This window comes from Nicotiana attenuata, chromosome 7, assembly GCF_001879085.1.
Source record: "Nicotiana attenuata strain UT chromosome 7, NIATTr2, whole genome shotgun sequence".
In the NCBI taxonomy this organism is placed as follows: domain Eukaryota; kingdom Viridiplantae; phylum Streptophyta; class Magnoliopsida; order Solanales; family Solanaceae; genus Nicotiana; species Nicotiana attenuata.
The window spans coordinates 94,119,360-94,129,828 of NC_031995.1; positions in this window are offsets into that span (position 1 = coordinate 94,119,360).

Consider the following 10,469-nt stretch of genomic DNA (forward strand, 5'->3'; position numbering starts at 1 on the left):
CCCAAAATTATTATTTTGGTAATTCATTTTTTGGATTCTCATGTTTACATTAAAATATAGCTAACATAATTTTTGCGCATTTTTTTACAAATTTATTTACTATTTTTAAAGCTAATTGCGTATAATTGCAATATTAGCCTCTTTTAAGTTTTAATTGTGTTTATAATTATAAAATTTACTCCAGTATTTTTAATATGATAATTATGTATTATTAATCATTTCAGTACCTCTAATTTATTTCAGAAATTATTCTACTATTTTTATAAAATAAACAAGGGAAAAATGGCTATTTAAATATTAGCCCATTTTCATTTCAATTTTTAGCCTGATTTGGCACACCAATTAGACCCAATCCTAAAACCCAATTATCCAGCCCAAATCCTAATCTACCCAACCCACGACCCTTTTAAAATAATCCGCCCGGATCCCCATTCAATCCAGGCCGTTGATCAAAATGATCAACGGCCACCATTTAACCTTTCCTTTTTAATTCCCCATTACCCCCCCCCCCAAACCCTAATCACTTTTCACCGCTAGCCGCCCTTGAATTCCCCCTTCTCCCAAACTCTCTCAAACCTAGCCGCTGCCTTCTAACACCACCCTAAAATCGCCTGAATCAATGGCTTCCAAAGCCATTAAAGGCCTGTATCTGCCTCCTGTGACTCCTACATGCTCGATTATTATGGTTTCAAGACCAGACTTTGAAGAAGCTTGGTCCAGACCTTTCAGTCCTATGGCTGTTTCCGGCCATATTTGACCTTGTTTCGGCCAGCTATGGCTATTCAAGCCTGACTTTTGGCTTTTCCTGCTCAGATCAATGACCTTCCAAGCCTTTCTCACCATCTATGTTCTTCTGAAACCCTAACCTTCGAGGTTCTTCTGATTCTTTTAGATCCGTTGTAGATCTCTGTTTTCTCTAAGCTTTTAAACGTTTTCTCAAAGTTTCTTTCAAAACTTTACCTTCAGAACCTTTATCTTTTCCGATTTAGGGTTTTGTTAAGTTTATTTCGAAGTTTCTCTGATCTTTAGCATGTTCTACTGTGTTCCTTTATGTTGTTCTTCTACTGGAGTGTGCATGTTAAAGTCTTAGTTCTTTCTTAAGGTTTCTGATTTTATTTTCTTTGTTGATATTTTTGCTCGATTCTCTTGTCTTTCATCTCTATACTCGATTGATGGTAGAAACCCTAAAATTTGGGGGTTCATTCGAGTTTTGAGACTATTTGCTATGTGATTTGCTTGTTCCTCATCTCTGAACTTGTTTGGTTTTAAAACCCTAATTTCTTTGGACCTATTCGAGTTTCGGAAGTTGTTCATCTACTGCTCGACTGAGTTTCGAAATCTTTGTTTCAACTTTTGTTTCTTTGTATGATTCTGACTTCCTGCTAAACTCTATAAGATCTTTTACTTGACCCCTTTTTCATGCTATTGGATACTCTCTCTTCTCTGTTACTGAGGTGACTACCATGCTCCTATAGTCCACTACTTACTGATTTTGTGATTGCATCACACTTCTCTTTGCCATAGATTCAGCCTTGCATGCTTAATGTTTATGCACTCTTTATAGGCTAAGTTTCCCTCTCAAAATAACCCTTAATTGTGTACTGATTTCAGACCTCCTCCTGTAAGTTTGATTATTTCTTTCCTTGTTTACTGATTTCCCTGTTTCTTGGGTTGATTTGAAAGCTTTCCTTAGCCTTTCGATTCTCCTATTTCTTACTTGGTTTATTTGTTTATTCATGAATCAGTAATTTCGAATTCCTGACTCCTTGATTTACTATGTACTGATTGCCTCTATATTCTGCAGCTTTACTTTGTTTTCTTACCTTATTTGGTTAACCGAGTCTTTCAAAGATTCTTTCCTTAATTAAACCCTTATGTATTTACCCCTAATTGTCTACTTTGCACAAGATGCTTACTTGATTTCTTTCCTTAAAAGTTTTTTGTCCACTACCGTTTGGTTTTAACTCCTTGATTAAAGGAAGTCTTTGACACTGATTGATTTTTATTTGATACACAGTTCCATAATTATTTTCTTGCCTTACTTTCTACCTATTTTCAAACTATAAATACCCAACTTTTCCATCAACAAACACACACGAACACTCTTAGTTTCTGAACTCACACTCATACTCAAAAGTATTCTCTCTTGTTACTTCTATTGTGGCCTGCTCTCAAGCCCTGCTACTTGCTTTTACTGTACTTTTGCTCTTTGAAACTGGTATGTCCTGATTAAGATTTTCAGCAATCACAACAATGCGTTTACTTAATACTTTTACCCTCTTGTCTGCCTACTGCTTGTGTTTAGTTCAGTACTTATTTTAGCATGTTGCAATTTCCTTTTGCCTGTTCTGCACCTCTATGCATCCTAAATGTGTTTGATGCTAATGGTTTGTTTGAGGCATGACAGTATTAAGTGTTACTGTCTATGACTCAAACTTGATTCCCCTAAATCACAACCTCTATGTCACCATCATATGTTGTGTATTCTTGTTGATTTTGCAAGAATAACAGCACTCTCTATTGCTGTGTATGCCCAAAATTAGCTAATGCCTAAGTACATAGGCTCTTTGCAATCCCCAATCCCTGAACCCTTTTGTGCGAAATCGTCAATCCTGTAATTGTTTTTCAGCCCCTCTTCCCTTCTTCTGTGCTTTCTTAATTCTTTAAAACTCTATTTCTTCAGTTGCACTCTCTCTTAGACTTAAGTTTTGCTCCCCTCTTGTGAGCCTTGCCTTGGGACCCTTTGAGCTCCCTTTGAACTTGGACACTTGAGGGCTGGCACTTCCGCACTGCACTTGTCCCTTCTAGTAATGCAATTTGGGTGTGAGCACTGCCCGGAGTCCTATTGAGGCTCTTAGGGAACTCTGACACACTCAAATTGGAGAAAGGCTTTGGATCGATTGTCGTTGAGTTGGTCTATCTCATAATTCAGGCAGGAAGTCAAGAATCAGGCCTTTTAGGGTTGTACTTATTTTCTTTGTATTTTTCTGATGTATTTGTTACTCTGGTTTATAATAATTTGTAAAGAATACTCGGGGCTGGCTAGTGAAACAGGGTTGGGGTAACTATGCATGCAAAGGGTAGAAATCATGCCTATAGGACTTTTCTAATTCTGCATATTCAACTATATACAGAAATCATGCCAATAGGATTGTAATAATTCTGCATATTCAACTATATATAGAAATCATGCCTATAGGATTGTTACAATTCTGCACATTCAACTCCGCCTATAAGTCATGCCTATAGGATTGTTCCAACGCCATTCTGCATAATTCAAACTGCTTTTAGAAACCATGTCTAAAGGTTCAATTCCTGCATTTAGATGCCATATTTATAAGTTTTGAAACAAGTTCTGCATCTAGAAACCATGTCTATAAGGTTCAATTTCTGCATTTAGATACCATGTTTTAAAACAAGTTCTGCATCTAGAAACCACGTCTATAAGTGTATAAAATCAGCAACATGTAGAAAACATGCCTATAGGAGTTTCTACATGAATTTGATTCGCTTCACCCATTGCTAGACGTAAAATCAGTAATAATACATACCACCACCAACAGAGCATGTAATCAGTTTAATTCCGCATCTCTTTTGGATAATTTAAGTCCCCCGATGTTAACAAGCATACACTTTTATGATTTCGAATTATTCATTTTTTTGAGCTGTACTGTCTTACCACCTTTTCTGAGTCCAATAGGTACCATGCCTATAGGATCCCGTCTGAGCACTTAGGCAAAACTTAGAGTAATAATAAAAACTGAATCCGCTTCTGTTAATTATTACAACCAACAGTCAGTCCTGATTTGGGCTTCTTATCTGAATTATGTAATAAACCAATCTGCCCTGATCCTTTAGACTCCTTCATATTTAATTCTAATCAGACCTAAGCAGTACGTGCAAGACATGCTGTTATGTGTTTTTTTCTGTGCAAGGAGGTATAATTGAGCCTTATAAATTTATATGTCTCCCGAAATATGCAGTATGTGTTTTATATGTCGCCTTAGAATTTTACCTTTGAAACTCCAAATAAGCATAATATCCTTCCCTTTTTAGGATTAGTAGTCCTAAGTGCCTCCGGGACTGATAGGATTGGGACGGGTAATAGCATGCATTAAGTAATCGATACCAATACGCGTTTTAAATACCTAAACGGGGTGGGAAGGGTAGATATGGATATGATGACCACGCGATAATGTCACGTGTAGCCCCTCATTAAGGAGTGATTACCAGGCATTGTGTGGGGTGATCCATATTATTAATAAACCTAGGACCCCTCTCCCTTCATTCTTTATTTCTTTTCCTTGGCATTTGAACTCTTTATTTTTAAAATCAGCTCTTCTAATTGCTCTTGCAAACCTTGATTAGTTTCAAACCATTATGTGTTGAAATCCCCTCTTATTTGAGCCTTATTTGTTTATATGTTAATTGTACCTAAATTCACAATAATTGTCTGGCCGGGAACCACACTAGTGGATTTTGAGGGGTGCCTAACACCTTCCCCTTAGAATAATTTCAAGCCCTTACCCTATCTCTGGTTATTCAAATCATATTCTTTTGGTGTCCTAATGCACCCTAATCATTAGGTGGCGACTCTTCAAACCCAGTTCCCAAAAGGAATAAGTTGTCCCTCCAAATGTCATAAACCCGATTTTGCGAGAAAAAGGGGGCGCGACAGATAGTATCGTAACGAATGCGTTATAGAGCAAATATATGAATAGTTATAGAGAAAAGTGAGTAATCGATGGGAGTCGGTTACGTTTATAAATTTGCAGAATGTGAAAATTGTGAATGGAAACCGGAGCGAAGATTGCTCCCGTTTGAAGAACGGTTACCTCTTGGATTACCTGCAAAACTTAAAATACGATTCATGTAAAACATCTATGGGTTATTGCGAGAATTTAAACATGATTCGAATTCCCTTTGACCATGAAAATTGTCTTCGGACGATGAAGATGATGTCCTTAGACCATGACGTCACAGGCCATGAGTCATGTGATAAGGGATCCGCAGGCCATGAAATGATGTTCTCGGGCCATGAAAATGGTACCTTTGAACCATGACGCCTTTGAATAATGATGTGCGATATTGAGGGACCCTCAGGACAAGACATGGTGTCTTTAGGCTATGAGGATGATGCCTTAGGACTATGACGCCTTTGGATAATAAGGCGATGTTTCAACCCATGAAATGTAGAGACATGATGATGGGTCATATAAGCGAGACAAGACAGAGTTTAGTTTTGCATAAAATTGGGACAGAGCTTAGCCCCCGGGAAGGCAAAATAGTGCTAGATTTCAAGTAGCATAGTATTCGGTATTAGGCAAAGTAAGGCAGAGCTTAGCCTTATGTAGTCGGGGAGGCAACGCTTAGCCTCATGCAAGAAAGGGAGACAATGCTTAGTCTCATGCAATGAATGGCAATGCTTAGCCTTATACAATTTAGAGAGGCAATGCTTAGCCTTATCGGGAAGAGGAGACAAGGCTTAGTCTCATGCAAAAGAGGAGACAATGCTTAGTCTCGATGCGAGAAAAGGCAGTGCTTAGACTTATGCAATTAAGGAGGTAGGGTTTAGCCTCATGCAAGAAGAGGAGGCAAGGCTTAGTCTCATGCAATGGAAGGATGTGCTTAGCCTTGTGCAGTTAAGGAGGCAGGGTTTAGACTCATGCAAGAAGAGGAGACAGGGCTTAGTCTCATGCAATAGAAAGACAATGCTTAGCCTTATGTAGTTAGGGAGGTAGGGCTTAGCCTCATGCCAAATGGAGACAATTTGTAGTCTCATGCTAGGAAAGGCAGTGTTTAGCCTTATGCAAAATGGGGAGGCAATGCTTAGCCTCATGCAAGATGGGAGGTAGTGCTTAGCCTCATGCAAAGAAGAGATAGTGAGTGGTAGCAGAGTATTTTCTTATTTGGAGACATGTTTGCGTTTGGCATCCTTTTTGTTATGAAGATAGTGGTTTTGATACGTGTATACTTGAGAATACTCCTGTCATGTTCATTGCGCCTCCATCCAAAGAAAATCGTGAGTTTTGCGGGGAAGGTTTGTTCATGCCTTCGCCTGCTTGCTTTTGTTTTCCCTTGGTCTGGAGATCATGTTCGAGCTACCCTAGGTAACATCTGGTTGCCATAGAGATAATGTTTTCGAAAATATGCATGCATTTGAAAAAAAAATATAATTATTTTAAAACATAGTAGTTTATGAATTAACGACCGTGACACAATAGAGACATTGCGTCTTCTTTGTATTAGAATTTTGAGGGTCCTCCTCAAAATTCTGTCAGTTTAATAAGTGTTTCTTTGACCGTTCTACATATGACGAAGTTGGCTGGACTTGCTCCGGAATTTTGAGGGTCCTCCTCAAAATTCTGCCCAGTTTATGACTGTGGGGAAAATGAAGATTTTATTAAGATGTGAGTGAACCCACAGGGCTACCTACGTATCCCCTCTCAAATGTGAATCAGGTCAAGCGTAGTTCAGTTACATCAAATGAAGAAATGCAAACAATCCTAAACATTGTATCTCTTGACTAAGTTTGAGTTGATAGGCTTTTGCAAAATTTCTCCGTCCATTTCTGCAAGTATGAGTGCTCCTCCTGTTAGTACTCTGTGAACCATGTAGGGACCTTTCCAATTAGGTGAGAATTTTCCCTTTGGCCTCATCTTGATGCGGGAAGATCCGCTTCAGCACCAACTGCCCTAGTGCGAACTGTTTGGTTTTGACCCTTTCGCTGAAAGCTCTGGACATTCTGTTTTGATAAAGTTGACCATGGTATACCGCATTCAGTCTATACCTGTCAATAAGAGCTAATTTTTCATAACGACGTTGTATCCATTCTGCAGCACTGAGTTCGGCCTCCTGTATGATTCTCAAAGAAGGAATTTCTACTTTGGTGTTAATGACAACTTTAGTAACCATAGACTAGCAAATAAGGAGTTGCCTTGGTTGATGTGAGAACCGTGGTACGATTTCCAAATAGGGAAAATGGTAACTTGTCGTGCTGTTGTTTGTAATTAAGCTTGTGAGCCACTATGGATGTGCTCAAACCAGTCATATCATCGTAAGACCATGCAAAGATGTCTTCATACTCCTTCAGGAATTGGATGTACTCTTGCTTCTCCGATGGCGATAGGTGAATGCATATGCGAGTTTCTTTGACTGTTTCAGAATCTTCCAAATTGACTACCTCGGTTTCATCCAAATTTAACTTAGGCTTGTTCTCAAAAATTTCCATTTCTCTAACAATTTCCTCCGGTATTATATCTTCTTCTTCTATTTCCTCTGAATCACTATCCTTATGTTGTGTTGTCTCATTACATGTCATAGTCATCGGTTCATCAGGATAAATAATAATAATGTTGTAGAGAGAAAATGTAAAGGATAATGATAAATACTAAAATAGCAATGCATTAGATGAATCTTGAAACATTAAAACAAGTACGGCTCGATGACTCGAGCAATTATTTCAAAACAAAAAGCGTCCAAAACAAAATACTGAAAACGTCTTAAATGCTGAAAATTGTTTTTCTAAACAAAAACAGATCGTGCTAATTGCCAGGCTACCCAGGAACTCGCCGGGCCCGGGATGGTACAGTAGTGCTGTTCGAGAACGGCTCCTTTTCCCACGATCTGAATTGTAAGGTCTTCCTCCTCCTCCCCCTCCTCAACTATTACATTGATGTCCATGTTTTCATCGTCCAGAAATATATTCCTTAGGCCAGCTAAAGCCTCATCTTCTTCAGATCCCCATATCACGTCAGCCTGTTGAAATGTCTGGTGCAAATGTGGTATTGGCTGTTCAAGTGGGTAACAAGGACCACGCCATGGTGGCGACCAATTTTGATACTCGTACCAGGTGTATTCATACCCAAGCCCAAAAGTTGTGCCGTGACGTTTTAGCTATATCGGGTTCGTGATCCCCTGGAGACTCTTGCCGAGACCCTTACCGGGTTCATACCCTATCCATGACAATATGCTTGCGATCGTACGTTTCTCCACCCAATTTCCTTCTATTCTCGACAACTGGAACAGTTTGATTGGTGTAAATGGGGTTAGACCCATCCCCGTGGATGATTACTTCTTGATGGTTCTATTCAAGCTACACTGCCTGATGTAGAGTGGAGGCCACAACTCCCGCAACATGTATCAAAGGTCGTCCCAACAGCAGATTGTATGTGGCGGATATGTCCAATACTTGAAACTCAACATGAAACCAAGTCGGGCCCGTCTGCAAACATAGGTTGATTTCTCCGATCGTGGCCCTTTGGGACCCATCGAATGCTTTCACCTTCATAGTTCCTGCTCGTATCTCATAATAGACTTTACCCAACCTCTTCAAAGTAGTCAACAGAAAAATGTTGAGACTCGAACCCCTATCTATTAGGACCTTGGCAATGAATTTATCCTCAAACTGCACTGTAATATGAGTGCCCTGTTGTGACTCAGTCCTTCTAGTGGTAGCTCGTCTTCATGAAAGTGATCTTGTGGCTTTTTAACACTTGTCCCACCATGTTGGCCATTTCTCCGCTAGTGACGTTGTTGGGTACATAAGCTTCGTTCAACACTTTCATCAATGCATTACTATGCGCCTCAAAATTCTGTGTTAGTGATAGAATGGATATCTGAGCAGAGGTTTTTTTTAGATGATCAACCACATTATATTCTCTTGCTTGCACCTTTCTCAAAAGATCATTTGGGCCAGCTTCAATGATAGGCTGTTTGGGAGCGGCTTCTTTGCTTGTTCCTCCAAAATGCTCGGGTGTGTAAACCCTACCGGTACTTGTCATGCCTTGTGTGGAACCTGTTTCTTCCATTTTCCCTTTTCCTTTTCTTCTTGCCTTCGTAGCATAGTCCTATGGTATAGCATTGGAATTAAAGGACGGTGTGGGTGCTACCGTCACAGTGAGGGGCGCGGTCACTTCCACCTCAAACGGAGTTGGTGTGGCTGAGGGTGTTGTTACTTCAACCTCAAATGGATTTGGTGCGGCTACTTCGACCTCAATCGGTGACTAAATCTGCACTATAATAGGTGTAAGAGTGACTGGAGGTATTTTAGGTTTATCCCCTTCACGAATGAGCCCGATCGATCCTTCCAGATCCCATTCTTCATCAGTTTCTATCACATTTACCCCTTCGCCTCTGTGATCGGAGAGGGGGTTGTTACGGACATTTGGTACAGTCTCTTTTTCTTGTATAACCTTTGTGTCAATGAGCTTCTGGATATTATCCTTTAAAGTGCGTCATTCGTCAATAGTATGAACCTTCATGCCCGAGTGATAGGCGCATGTCTTGTTTGGATTAACCCACTAGGAAGAGTTTTCCATAGCAACAACGGGAATGGGGGTGACATAACCGGCAGCTTTCAGTCTCTCATACAACTGATTATGGGTCCAACAATAGAAGTGTATTGTCTGGGTGGTTTACTGTCGAAATTTGGTCTGGGTTTTTGGTAATTTTGGCGGGCTGGTGGTGGGGAATGGTAATATGCTAGTTGTGTGTTATAATTATGGTAGGTGGCAGCGGGTTGTTGGTATCTGGGAGGTGAAGGCTGATATGTGGGTGGTGGGGTTTGGTATGTAAGAGGAGATTTCGGACCTTGGGCTACCATTACTGCACCAACTTCTTTCTTTTTAGATATACCTCCTGAGTGCAAGGTTTTGTTTGTAGCCTGGAGTGCCTTAAAATTTGTCACCATTCCGCTTTTTATTCCTTCCTCTATTTTTTCTTTTAGTTTGATGATATCAGAGAACTTATGGTTTTAAATAACCATTAACCTTTCATAGTATTGTGGATCTTGAGCTTTCACGAATAACTTATTCATCTGTTCTTCTTCTAGTGCTGGCTTTTTCTTAAGATTCTGAATGTAGAAGACGTCTTGCGCATTTTCTATATTAAACCTAAACCGATCGATTAAATCTGATGCCATGCTCAGCTAGTTAACCCATTTCTTCGGGTTTTGACTGATGTACTAGGACATGGCATCTCCTGTGAGGCTCCTCATGAACAACTTCATGCCGATTCTTTCATATTTACCAACCCCTACGAGCTTGTCACAATATGTTCTCAAATATACCTTCGGATCACTTCGGATCACCCGTTCTGTCGAACATTTCAAATTTAGGAGGTTTGTAATCCTCTGGTAGTTCTACATCCGGCTGGATACACAAATCTTCATAATTCAAACCTTCGATGCCTTTACCACCTTTAATACCTTGGACTCGACTAGTAAGCTTATTGAGCTCCTCTGCCATGTTCTTGATGAGCAGGTCCTTCTCGGCGGATTCAACTATGTATAAGGTTTGTTGTGGGGTGTGGGGTAAGGTTTCTACGAATATGGGGTTGTATTGTGGACTCCAGGAATTTGGGCATAGTGGTGGTCGTTGGTTCAGTTTTGAGGATCAAGGGTAGGTTGTGGTGCGTTTTGAGGAGAGTGGTAGGTAGTGGTTTGTGGATACTGGGTTGGATGATGATGA